The sequence below is a fragment of the Triticum aestivum genome, chromosome 1A, assembly GCF_018294505.1.
Source record: "Triticum aestivum cultivar Chinese Spring chromosome 1A, IWGSC CS RefSeq v2.1, whole genome shotgun sequence".
In the NCBI taxonomy this organism is placed as follows: Eukaryota; Viridiplantae; Streptophyta; class Magnoliopsida; order Poales; family Poaceae; genus Triticum; species Triticum aestivum.
In genome coordinates this window covers 516,336,102-516,350,238 of record NC_057794.1, presented here as the reverse complement: position 1 = coordinate 516,350,238, position 14,137 = coordinate 516,336,102, and the positions used below count along the sequence as shown (strand labels likewise).

Below are 14,137 nucleotides of genomic sequence, written 5' to 3'. Positions count from 1 at the left end.
CGGGGGATGACGAGGCGGGCGGAGTGGATCTGGACGGGAAGGCGTCCGGGTTCGAGGGCGGGGGCTGGATGGCGACCTGGCCCCCATCCGGCGGTCGGGTGGGCACCACGCGTCCGCTTCCGCAGTGACGTGCTCGCGGCGCCTCGGGCGAGCACCGGGTGTGACGGGCGGCTCGAAGCCTGTTTGATGGGCGTTTAACGAGCTCAACTCCGTCCCGATTGGCCGCATCTTCTAGACGCATGTGCGATGTACTGGTATTCCCTTTTCTTTTCCGAGACAACTAAGAGTATTCCTTTAATTAAAAAAGAAAAAATTCCAAAACATACGTTAAACTTGTAGACGAAAGATAAATCGAACCCTGAGTTTGTAATCTCAAAAATTATTACAACGAACTTTTCGATTCCGGTCTATTTTGAACCTTCAGGGCATTTAGCTGAAATTCGTTGATGTGGCAAGTCAAATTCTAGGATCGTTGATCGCCTAGCTGGACATTAGCATGAATCGGACCGGCCCATTGGCGCAGTTGCTCGCGCTGCTCTGTTTTTTTTTCTTTTTTGTTTCTTTGTTTTTCATTTTTTAGTGATAATATATTTTTAAATATTTTGTAATGACAATTTTTTTAACTACACAAAGCCACTTGTCTTCTATAACGAGAGCGACAAAAAAATACCCTAACTAGAGTGCTTTACAGGCCTCAATCTCGGGATATCGCACCGAAGCGCCTGCAACTAGCCACTCGCTCTGAAGGTTGCTCATGACGATAGATGACGCGACCTTAATAAGAACATATAGGAGCGTTCATATATGTAAACACTTCTTTTATAAAACTCTAAACATTTCTTGAATAAACATGTGAACGATTTCAAAATGCCAATTTTTTAGACGAAAATAATTTACGAAGTTCTATAAATATTTTTTGGAAAATGTGACACAATTTTTGAAAATCCAAACATTTTCCGAAACATGTGAAACTTTTGGAATTCCGAACATCTTTTGACAAATGTGAATTTTTTTTGAAATCACGAACCATTTTTAAAAATGTAATCAGAACTTGAATTTAATTCCAAACACTTTTTGAAAACACGAAACATTTTTCAATTTATAACCAAAAAAGGAAACATGAACATTTCTTGAACTTTTCAACAAATTATGAAATGTGGGAACATTTATTACAATTCTTCGTTTCACGCCAGATGGGCCGGCCCAATTGCGTCTGCGGGCAACAATCCCGGGATTTGGCTCTCCTAGGTCGACAATCCCTACTTGGAAACGCCCTCAAGGTTCAAAATAGCCCGTGATCGTGATTTCAGTGTGTTGATTTCTGGGATTATAAGTTTATGGTTCAATTTAGCTTTTGTCTACAAGTTCAAGGTTTATTTTGGATTTTTTTCATTAAAAAATACTTACTTCCGATAAAGTAATATCACTGTTATATGTGCACCCTGACGTGATAACTTACATATAAACATCAGGTAGTTTCTTTGATCCGGTAGAAAAACAGCCGTCGGCAAACATACCACATTAACTACTTTGTAAACAACCTGATAATTTACGCACAACATAGTTGATAACTCACATACAAACACCATGATAACTATTGACTCCGAGAAAAAGAGTTGTTGAAAAACATATCGCAGTAACTTCTGCGTAAAGAGCATGGTAATATACACACCACAGACATGCTAATTTATGTACAAACACCGTGGTAATGCTTTGATCTGGAGGAAAAAGTTGTTGAAATCTGCCCCGGTAACTTCTGTATAAATAGCATGGTAATTTAATCACCATAGATCTGATAACTTGCATAATAACATCATGATAACTTTGAACCTAGAAAAAAGTTGTTGAAAACATAACCTTGATAACTTTTATGCACATAATATGATGATTTATGCACCGTAGACATGAGAACTTAGGTACAAACACCACGGTAACTTTGACCGGAGATTTTTATAATTGAAAGTATACCCCAAGTAACTTCTGTGTAAATACTTTGGTACTATTAGGAAAAATGCCCGTGCGTTGCAACGGGAAAAAATAACACAAGCTCCTAGCCCAATAATAACCATTGCTCAAGATCCAAACTATACCCTATACCTGTTCTATACATCCTTCATCCTTTATCCTTCATCATAATTGGCGGGAATGAGAATCCTATACCGCATGAACAACTTCAGCATTGCACGACAACGAACAGCAAGAGTGCGCAGTCAAGAAAAAAGCAGGCAAAACAACAAACATGTGTCCGATTGAAAATGCAACTTTAACTATCCGACTGAAACCACAAGCTACAGGCCTGAGAGGACGCACAAATCCTCAACTTAACTAACTGGCCACTTCTATTGCTGGAAAAACATCTCTCTGTAGCACAGTACCATCGGGTGACACCAGCCAGCAGCCAACAAACCAGCTTTGTTCAGTCAAAATTAGATCCCAGATGAATCCCCAAATCAAAGCAGGGTAGCACCACACCAGCAGATTACAACCTGATCATAGAACATGAAGCAAAACATAATTGTGAAAGACTGAAGATTATGTGGGCTTGTTGATTCCAGCCTGGAAATTTGAATCCCTGAAAATAGGGCGGTGTTAAGATGTAGATTTGAGCAAACAGCAAAGTACACATATACATACAGTACAAAATTAAGTATTGCCCCTTATTTCAGTCAGGCTAAACTAAAGTCGTATTAACAGAAATTCTAACTTCTTCCAAAGTGCTAGTCTGGAAGTTAGGCCACAAAATCCACTCAAACTGAATAAAGATACTTTTGAAAGCACATAAAGTACTTCCGATCTCCTCAATTGACCTCTCCAATAGCTTGACTTCTTCACCCTTGTCCTTTCATCTGCTATCTGTAGGAGTACAAAAGAAGGGTTCTAAAAAAAAGGAAAACGGAAGCATTATTAAGAGCAGAAAACAGTAATCAAATAGGCAGATGAACACCTAGCTGGCGTCCGTAGCAATTACTTCCCTTTATTTTGCCATTGCCAAAGCATCTCGAGCTTTTCTCTCAGAGTGGCACCTGAGAGTCACATTATTGCTTCTCTACTGAGAGCTTGGAGAAGTTATTTTGCAAATTTTGAGGCAAGCCGTTCCTTTCATCATCAAGTAAATTTCTCAGCTCAATCAATACTAACTCCAATATTGGAGTGGCATTACTATTATGGGCTAACTCATATTTCATAGAGTAATCAATCTGTTCAATATGGCTGAGCTGAGGTCGCAAATCAGTGTTCTCCATAGAAACTGCATTTGGTTTGCAAACTACACTTGCTGGCTGCTCCTCCAACACCAAAATATTTTCATTACTCTTCATAAATTAAGGATGTGCAGGATTAATCAATTTAAACTCACTGGATTGGATGGATGGAATGTCTAGCTAGTAGGATTAAACAATTGGTCTTTTACTGATTGATTAATTATAGTGAATCAAACATTTGTCTGAATCTTTGCTTCAATGGATGTGCATGATTAATCAGTTAACACTAACAGTGGGGGAGGACATCCTGATGGAGTGGGCGCAACCTACTTAACCTGCAAGCCCCACGAGGCTGATAGAGTGTGTCGACGCGCTGGCTGAGTGTGTTAACACGACAGTAGTTCAATTTCCATAAACCAAACTGAAAATGTGGATGAAGAAGTTAATCGTATAAGCTCATTCAATTTGGCCACAGTATATCACCACAATCAGTTGTTGCACAAAACAGGGAGGCACACTATCTCCAGGTAAATGTCATGCTTTAAGTATATGAAGATTATGGATTTCCCTAACTGCAGTGTACAGCTGAAGGACCAGTTACTTCAGCAAGCAATTATCGTGCAGACATGGAAATCAACCACAAGGTCTTTAAGGACGTCTCAAACTGTTAACACAACCAGAGTTCTATAAACGGAGGTAAAAATTAAGATAGATGAAGAAGCTTATCATATAAACCTATTGAATTTGATCACGGCACAAGTCACTATCCTCGGCAAACGGGGAGGCATATTATCTCCAGGCCTAGTTTTTCCAAATTAATACTTAGTAAATCACATCATGCCAGCTACTTATCAAAATAAAACCAAGCACCTATCTTCTCTGCTTATCACAATTATTGCCAGTAAACTAAAGAAACTAACTATATTTAACAATACGTGCAATGCTCCAAGTTAGCTAGGGACTCAAACCCATGGGATAGATATATATGCACCTGAAATTGGCTGAATTTTGCCTTGGTTTCCCTCTCAAGGGCCAACCCAGAAATAGAGTCAGCAAACTCTATGTATCCTCCATGTCGATATCAACAGAACCTAGGCGGCATCCGCATCCACCGCACTCGCCGTCTGCCCCAACTCTCACCCGCTGCACCATCCATGGTCCGGCCTGAAGCCTTCTCAGCTGATAGCACCCAGCGCCGTTCGCCACAAGGGAGTCCTTCACCTGACACACATCCCACTTCGCTCCAGAACCACCCTTGCAAGACCTCGGGGGTCTCCTCTGTCACATAGCCGACAACTCGCCGCAGCTTGTGCTCCAGAACCACCCCTCCAAGACCTCGACGGTCTCCTCCAAGACCTTGGCCGGCGGCGCTCGGGAATCCGGCGGTCATGGCCGTCTCTCTACGCGCCCGACGACGAGGCGAGGTTGGGGTGGCCGGGAACGGGTAGATCGGAGGCGGGGCAACTTGATCCGGTAGTTGTGGTCGAAGAACCGGTGGCGAACGATGTTCTCCGGCGACGGCGGCGCGGATCCGAGGCCATGGCATGCTCCTGTTCGTTCTGGGGACAGAGAGATCGGGGGATGAGCGAGGTGAGAGGAGACAGAGGAAGAGAGGAGGGAGCAGGGCACGGAGGCACTCATCTTCGGCGAGGATCCGGTCGCCGGCGGGTCGCGAGGTCGAGGCGGCGGCGCGCTCGGGAGCTCGACCTCGGGCGCGTGGCTGCGGAGCGGCGTACGGGCGGGCGGCACTCGACTGGCTTTGGCCCAGATGTTTTCTAACTTGGACTGCGGGTTCATTTCAAAGAAACCGAGGGGCGTTTTTGCAAAAACACGGATGACGTACCACCAGAAGCCATCGCTGGTTTATTAGTAGGTAGAGATAGAGATAGAGATATGCACCACATACCTCATAACTTAGGTAGAAAATGTTGCGGTAGCCGATAACTTTGACCCCAAGAAAAATAGTTGTTGTAAACATATACCTCGATAATTTATATGTAAATAGCATGGTAATATACGCACTGCAGACATGCTAACCTATGTAGCCCAAGTGTGATAACTTTTTTACCTGGGAAAAAATGTTAAAAAACACCCCCCGACAACTCATACATAAATAGCATGGTAATACACACATAGCGGAGCAAATAACTTACTTAGCCAAAGTATGGTAACTTTTTGACCGAAAAAAGTAGTTGAAACATAACAACAAGGGATCTAGTTTCGATGGTCTCGTCCTGATAGATCTTTTATGTGAAAATAAATTTTCAGTCGGATCGATAGTTTGAACTATAAAACATTTTGAAGGTTTGAAATATGAGAATCTAAGATGACATTAACTTTGTTGTTCTCTAGTGCATGCATACATGTGCATGTGGATAGAAGGTTGGAGGAATCATTTTTATGCCTAATTTTTCAGTGTAAACAATATGATAAGTTATGTACCACAGCCGTGATAAATTACATGGCATATGCGTGGTAGCTTTTTTTACCCAAAAATAAAAGCCGTCGAAACATATGAACATGAGATTTAGTTTTGGAGATCTCGTCGTGACGAATTCTTTATGTGAAAGCAGTTTTCAATGGTTTGAGCTACAAAACATTTTGAATTTTCAATTATAATAAAATCTTTGCTGACATCATTTGTTCGTCTTATATGCATGAATGCACAATTAAATTTAGTTGGAGACATCCGCATGCAAATTAGTATGAAAAACTAAAGACATCTGTTCACACGGGCACATCCAAGGAACCAAAGATCATTCGGTCATGTTCCTTAGAAATGTAACATTTATCAGATATCCCTTTCATTTAGAAATTAGTTTACGGAGGAAGTAGTATTGTATTTCTTTCCTCACAATAGCACTACTCTACACTAAGGCCAAATCTTTTTTGCGGTGTGTTTCATTCCATTTGGTAAAAATTACACAGTGCTAATCCCTGTGATGCGTACGCTATAAGGCGCGTATGAGGACGCATTCGAGTAGAGGGGGGAGGGGTGTTGCTTAGCCCTCTACCATCGGCTTTTGCCCAGGTACATGCATCCTCTTGGTTGGTGTGGACCAGGTGGGCGTGCCATGGTGCATCATCAAAGATACATGTATTGCAATGTCTCCAAATCGTCCAAGCGGTTAGAGCGATCAATGAGGCGAGGCCCTTGCGATGGCTAGCTAGGGAGTCAGCATGCTGATGCCCACCATGCTTAGAAGCCTATAGATCCATCGTGTGGTTGAATGGTGAGGCGGCACCAGAAAAAGTCGGAGTAGTTTATTGTGTTATCAGACTAGACTATAACATAAAAGCGAGCATTGCAATGCATGTCCATCTTGAGATATGAATGGCAAACACTAAAGGTTAAGTATTAGAAATGAATACTGTATGCACTTTTAGCATCAAGAATATCCAAGCCTCTCCACCATGAGGGAGAAAAAACCTAGATAACTCAATACATGCATGAAAACCATGAGAGAACGTCTTTTATTTCTATGCATCATGCACATGGTTTAAGATGAATTAACACGTGTGTGAATTAACATCACTACTCCACAGATGCGAGAAGTCATATTGGAGTAATCCTGATTAAACGTCAAAAGGACTCTACAAGCAATGGTGTTATTCCTAGGTTGCAAAATTCACCGGATTAATTCCACACGTAACAATTGGATTCTGGTATAAGTCATGTGGATCTCTCGCATGGCTTGTGAGAGGAACAAGAGTTCTTGTGTTAGATTATGTGTAGTATCCAAAGACAAATTTATCTTAAGTATGATATACACCTAAGCAACAACTACATTAAAGGATCAATGTGAGCAGTATGTTATGAGGAACAAGAAGATGAGGATGAATCTTAAGTGAGGAGCTGGGAGATGTATATATCGGACACAATGACATACCATCCCGTGATGCTCCTCTTGTCCTTGCAATCCCCTAAACCCAACCCAAAAAGAGAGATACACACCCATCAAGGGTCTTTCTACTTGTCCTATCTCTCTTCAAGAAGTTGGTAGTTTAAAGGTTTTGTCGTTTGCATTGAACTTTTGAGGGAACTTTTTGCACCATGTCGGTGCTAGAGTGTCACTTTATTATCTTAGAGTGTTTCGATGAGATCGCCAATGGAGATCCCCTATCTCTAGTGTTTGATAGAAGTGACAAAGTCCCTCGTCCAAGATGGAGAAAACTTGGAAAGAATGGCCGAGTGACAAACTTGTATGATAAAGCATACACAAGGAGTTTGAGTTCCTTAGCAATGCACTGTGTATTTCACGAGTCTGCTCAACTATGTGACGATGGTCAACCATTTTGTGGTCATTTTTTTGTGGGGTAACCATTTTGTGGTCATGATACCGCACTATTACATACTACTCACCGCCAACATCGGTTGCGCCGAATTTTGCTTCAAGCTCACCCACAAACATTTGGTATCACGCGTATGTAAATATTCACCTGCCAACTTGTGTTCAATCACGGTAATAATGGAATACACAAAACAGACATCAACCACTTGGTACATGTTCATAACAACAACATTGTTTTGGTATGAGATATCTTGAAGTGCACATCTATAAAGGGTTCGATTTTAGAGCCGCCACAAATCTAGAAATAAAATAGTGAACAAAATATTGATTTAGATTGTTGGAATAGTAATATTTGAATAAGTGTGATGAAATTTCATATCACAAAAAAAAATTATGGCTAGAGATGGTAATATGTGAGATATTAGAGATGCAAGTCCATGCCAGAAATAAACTAGCACATTAACATATTTGCATATGGAACAAACACAAATACCAGTATCAACATGACAATTAGATATGTGTTGGTCACAAAGGTAACAGAAGCATGCTTTTAGCCGGTGCTCATGGTGGTGAAATCAAAGTGCTCATCACCTTAGTAGTACGACCGAAATGGTTGTAGCCGAAGTAGTCTGATCAAAGAAGTTGTCATAGCCGAAGTAGTCGATTGACAAAGAGGTTGCATACACAGCAGCATAGTTGTATGCACATAGGTGCGAGTATAGTGCTCCAATTTGTCAACCAGTAAACCAACTACAATAATGCTATGTTTTCCATAACCGACCCAAAATATTCATAGCTCTTTATTATTTATCAGAAAATAGAGGCGTGTTATTCTCGAGTCTTTTAGTTGTTAAATCTATTTTCTTTCATCCCCTGCAAGAAGTGGACATTAGGAAATTTAGCCACCGTGTAGGGACATTTTTTGCGTTTTATTTTAGCTAAACACGTTTGGATAGATTGCAAGAGTGGGCCTCTTGTTCAGAGGTATGGGCTAGATAAGCGAGCTTGAGGCTTTGGCTCTCCAGAATGGAGTTTTTTCTTCTGAAATACAACACTTATGTTCTTCTATTAATTAAGAAAGTGGAATTTACTTGCGATCCAGCATAGATGTGCAAGAATACAATATGCCCTATGGAGGTTGCCAGTCTATTCACAGATGAAAAGACTCAAGTATTATGTTCACTGCACGTGATGCATGATAGAATGGCAACAGTTCCTTTTCCAAGAAAGTTGTTCTGGTAAGTGCACCGGAACCTCACGAAAGGGGAGATGGCCTCATTCCTGAGTCTAAACGCACGTTCCTCTGATTCCAGGACAAGAGGAAGTGCTTGAGTCTAAAATATTGAGCAGAGTCATGGTATTCAATGCAAATGCGTCAATTACAGTTGCAACATCACCAAACGAGAAAGACCTCGTGCAGACTTTGGGACTGCAACAAATACTCAAATTTCCAATGCCTCCTATACCCATCAGATTTAGTGGAATTGAATTGTCAATGGTACTCTGGACACATGTTTGTTGTTCTCCTCTCCAACATTTTTCCCTGGTAACTATAGTAGTACATCTTGGTAATTGGTTGGCCTACCCATGTAGAAATCGATGTGTTATTTATGTTCACATATATGGTAGTGAATAAGTATATACCAAACCCTCATTTAGTGATTTCACCTATTTAATTTGATGCTTTCATTTTACTTTGTCGGTTAAGTCCCAATTATGAGGAACCTTTCTATCTAGTTTTTTTTTACACTGTCTTCCTCCAAAGGTGGCACTTGTGAGAGAAATTACCATTTAAAATTTGGTCAGTATGATACCTAATCCTGTATACATAAGTAGTTGATCCCCACTATCTCAATTCTCTCAACATGCACACATGCCACAACACCACACATGCAACTCCATCACCCCACTAATTATTTCTCTTAACATACATGGGAAATGTTATTTATATTCTCTCTCAACATGCACATACCCAAACTCACCACACATGCCACACCTCATCAATCACACTAATTATATATCTCTTACTCCCTCCGTCCGGAAATACTTGTCATCAAAATGAATAAAAGGGGATGTATCTAGATGTATTTTAGTTTTATATACATCCCTTTTGTCCATTTTGATGACAAGTATTTTCGGACGGGGGGAGTACCATGCAAGAGAAATGCTACTTACATTCTAAGTATATTTACAATTATATTATAATCAAATATAATATGTGTTTTTTTAGGATAAAAAATTATTTTGGATTGGTGGAATAAGTAGCTATTTTCGAATAATTTTAATTGATATTTAATGGAAATGTGTGTGCAGTACACTCCCTTATCTTTGATTTTTGTTTATTTCTCCCAAATGAGACAATATATGGATACTTCTTGGGTCAATGAAACATTAGATTTTTAATGTGTGAAAATAAACCAGATGTTTTGCTCCAGCGTAAATATATAAAATGAGATTTATTTAGATTAAGTTAATTTATATTAATTATTTATGGTGCACATAAAATTCTGAAAGTTTTGTGAAAGTTTCAAGTCCATATATTTTTGGAGAAATAAAAAGGAGAAATTTCCATGTACTATATTTCGTTCATAGCACAAATCTCAATACAATGTTGCATGGTACAAATGAGGGGTGCAATACACCAATATTTCGAAAATCCACCCTCGTTTAATATCATAACCATTGTGCTAGCATAACTGATAGGTGAGATGCTACAGATGCAATTTTTTGTGTTGTAGTGGTGAGGTGAGCAATATAGCGACTGGGCATGTTGTTTATCTCTTTGCTCAGGCTACAAGGAGAGGTAAAACATACTCCCTCCGTCCCAATATAAGTGTCTCAACTCTAGTACAACTTTGTACTAAGGTTAGTACAAAGTTGAGACACTTATTTTAGGATGGAGGGAGTACCACTTTACATGTTGGTGTCCCTCCTTTTCCATTAACGAGAATATAACCCACGCGTTACTACTGGAACAATGCTAAAAATAGGTAGGCTAAAGACATGGATAGTTAGTGAGATGAGATGAATAGTTGTGAGATTAATGATGATCTTGTGGTAGCCACACGTAATTTGTTGATATGAATAGCTGCAGTGTGGAGAAATTTCCAGCTTTGCTAAACCAAGTAATTTAACTAATTTGGTTGGGACAAGTTCTCCAACTGGCCTTCTTGTTTCATAATCACGACCTCATGGGCTAGCATAAGCGAGATTGAGGCTTTGGCTCTCCACAGTTCACCATGTGCATTTCAAAACCGAACTGAAGTATCAAACTGAGAAAAATTTAACCTAGCACAAAAACTTGATTAGTCCACTTTTTGGTTTTCAGCATGGTACGAGATTTCCATAACATTCAGAACTTTCGTATCGATAATTACCGAAGCAAACATCGGTTAACTGAACTAACCAAGCATAAATATGTTGCTTTTTTCTTTACTTTTCTCTATGATATAATACGCAGCAACTTGATTTTTTTTTGAGAATTCGCAACACCATGATGTGTTGGGCACTTGCGCATGAGCTGTGCAAGCTTCCCACCACCCAGACCCCTTATAGGCATCTCACCTTAGTCATCTCTCATAAAGTAGCGAGGTGGTACAATTTTGGTAGACATGCATACCAACACAAATGCACAATTGCTGCTAGGTCTATTTCTCGCTAACTTCGATCTCTACCATGGACTTGCCTTTGGCGCATGGGTGCACGAGCAAGGCAATTAAAACAATTTTAGGAAGGTTCTATAGAATGGTTCGCACCGGATTTAGAAACTTCCAGAGTTTTTTTTACCTTTTATTGTTTTTTGTTTTATATGCTGTTTTCCTTTTTTTTCTTTGGGCTTCGTGTCGGTATTCTATGATTTTCTGTGTCAGTTTTCATTGGGTTTCAGTTTTCTTTATTGGTTTTTTCTTGTTTTCCCTTTTCCCTTTTTATCAATAAATGCCTATTTTTTCATGCACAATTTAACAGTTTTTTGTTTAGATCAAGCACGTTTTTATACATATTTAAAATAATAATTACATGATTGATAGTTTTTTAAATTTGTGTTCCGATATCAACTACATTTTGTGTATACATTAGGAGCATTGCTTAAACCACGTTAAATATTATTCAAATAGATTATTAACATTTTTCAGGTATATGTTTTCGAACATTTTTTTCAATATGAGCTAACCATAGTTTTTTAAACACATATTGAACTTTTTTTGGATTATGTGAAAAACAACTGTGTGAACATTTGTTTACATTTTAATTTTTTTAAATGTCAAGAACACATTTTATGAAGCACATGAAAACTTAAAAAATGCCGCATAATTTTTTTTGAACGATACGAAACATTCTTTCTGAATTTGGCGAACATTGTTTTACTGTTATCAATATTTTTTATATGGCATGAACATGTTTTTAATGTTAGCAATGTTTTCTATAATTTGTGTGAACAACTTTTTTTACACCGTATTAACATTTTTTAATGTGCGGTAGAATTTGTGATTTTTTTCAGGAAATTAAGTTTTGAAATACATCAAATACATAGAAAATAGAAAAACGAAAAAAGTACGTTGTGTGGCTGTTCTGTGGCGGCGTGACTATTATGCACTGGCCCTACAGGTGTCTTTTTTTCTTCGGTTTTCCTTGTTTCTTTATATGTTTTGTTTCCTTTTTCGTTTTTTTAGCAAAACATTTGTATGTCTTCGTACACATTGTACATTATTTCTATATATTTAGGAATATTTTATATAAATTCTTAACATTTTTAAACCATGATTTACATTTTTCAATATATGTTTTATGTCTATTGTTTTCACACACACACACACACACACACACACACACACACAATAGCGTGATATATAATAAAATGAATTATATATAATACATTTTTACACACATTTAAGATTTTAAAAACATGATTAACATTTTATTAAATATATGTTTTGATGTCTATTTTTTTCATACATATCTTATTTTTTGGTACACATATAAAACATATGTATACAAGTTTTAATTAGTTCAAATATATGATTACCATTTTTTGAAATACGTGTTTTTGAACATTCTTTGAATACATTAAATAATTTACAAATACATAATTGAAACATTTTTTGTATGATACAAAACATGAAAATTGTGCGAGAATTTTTGCTATTGCATAAACCTGTTTTTTTAAATATTACAAACCTATTTTTGAAAGTTGGGAACATCTTTTTGAATGATACAAGTTTTTCCTTTAACTACGAAGACATTTTTTAAATGCCACGTACAATGTTTTCGAAACGCGTGAAATTCTTTCTAAAGTCACAAACATTTTTTAATTCTATCTACATTTAAAAAATGGACAAACAGAAAGTTTACATTGTGTTAACATTTTTCAAATCTGCGGAAAAAAAATCTTTGGCACATTTTGTTCTTAAAATATATGTATTTATATATTTTTCAAGGAAGAAAATAAAAAGGGCGGAAAAACAAACAAAAACTGTATGTTGACCTCCGTGCTTTGGTGAGACAGGGAAAAAGGTTGGTTAATATGGTATATATACAAAAACTATACTGTTTTTTCGTATATACATTCCAAGCCATATTTTAATATCATACCGTATTTATCAAAGTAGCAATACCATAAAAACTGAAAAATTATATCTACTGAACCAAATAAACTGAACAAACCACACATGCAGAGTTATCATACCGCATTCCTGAGAGTATGAACTCGCGGGCCTCTCATTCCAAGCCAACTCAAAGAGGAGTCCTCTAAACTCTTGAGTACAGTCCAAGTGCCCGATCATAGTGCATCAATTGGGACGACAGGAGAGCTGAAAGGGAAAAGCCTCAGGAATTTATGGCGGGTTCTACTGATACTCAGATTTCCGATGCTTCCTGCCCATCAAATCTTATTGTGGATTTGAACTGCCGATCAGTCGATGGCACTCAAATACACTCAGATTATGTTGCTCTCATCCCCAACCTTTTCCCTAGCAACTACTCCCTCTGTCCTCTAATATAAAATCGTTCTGCAAGTTGTTTTAGGTTGCAAAATGATCTTATATTATGAGATGGTGGGGCTACTAGGAAATTTTGATTGCGGGTTTCCCTAAACCTGCAGAAGTCGATGTGTTATTTATGGGCATGTCTACGTCAGTGCATAAGTGGCTACCAAACACTTATTTAATGGTTTCACCTATTTTAATGTGTTTTTACCTTGCTGATACATATCCCAACTATGAAGAATCTACCATCTATAAAAAAATATCACTTTCTTTAGCTAAAGATGGCATCAGTGAGAGGAAATTGTTAGGATGATCTCTCCATCGAGTGGGCTCAACGGCCCATCGGGCCCTGATCTATTCGTGCCCTGATCGGGGGCGCCCAACCGTTCTATGGTTGGTGGGCCCCTGTGACCTGCGATTGATAAAGAGGTGGGGGCCGGGGCACACGGTACAAGGTTCACCGCGCCGCCAGACTCCCCACGATATCCCCTTCCGATCTAGGGCAATCGCAGTGCTCACAGGAAGCACCACTGCCACCTCTCCATTTCGATTTCTCTGCTATCAACGACCTCTACATCACCATGGCTGGCTCTGGATCGAGCTCTTCCGCACCCAAGGAAGGTAGGTTACCGGAAAGATCTAGCCTACACGATCCAAGTGGGTC

General features: G+C 38.8%; 1 long non-coding RNA gene across 1 annotated transcript; it reads right to left on the bottom strand.

Moving 5' to 3' along the window:
- Nucleotides 1-2,631: 2,631 nt before the first annotated feature.
- LOC123061672 (uncharacterized) lies at nucleotides 2,632-5,015 on the bottom strand. Its single transcript, XR_006429218.1, has 2 exons — nucleotides 4,192-5,015; nucleotides 2,632-2,853 (listed from the first exon to the last, which is right to left on the bottom strand). It is a non-coding gene; the product is annotated as an uncharacterized lncRNA (long non-coding RNA).
- Nucleotides 5,016-14,137: the final 9,122 nt, after the last annotated feature.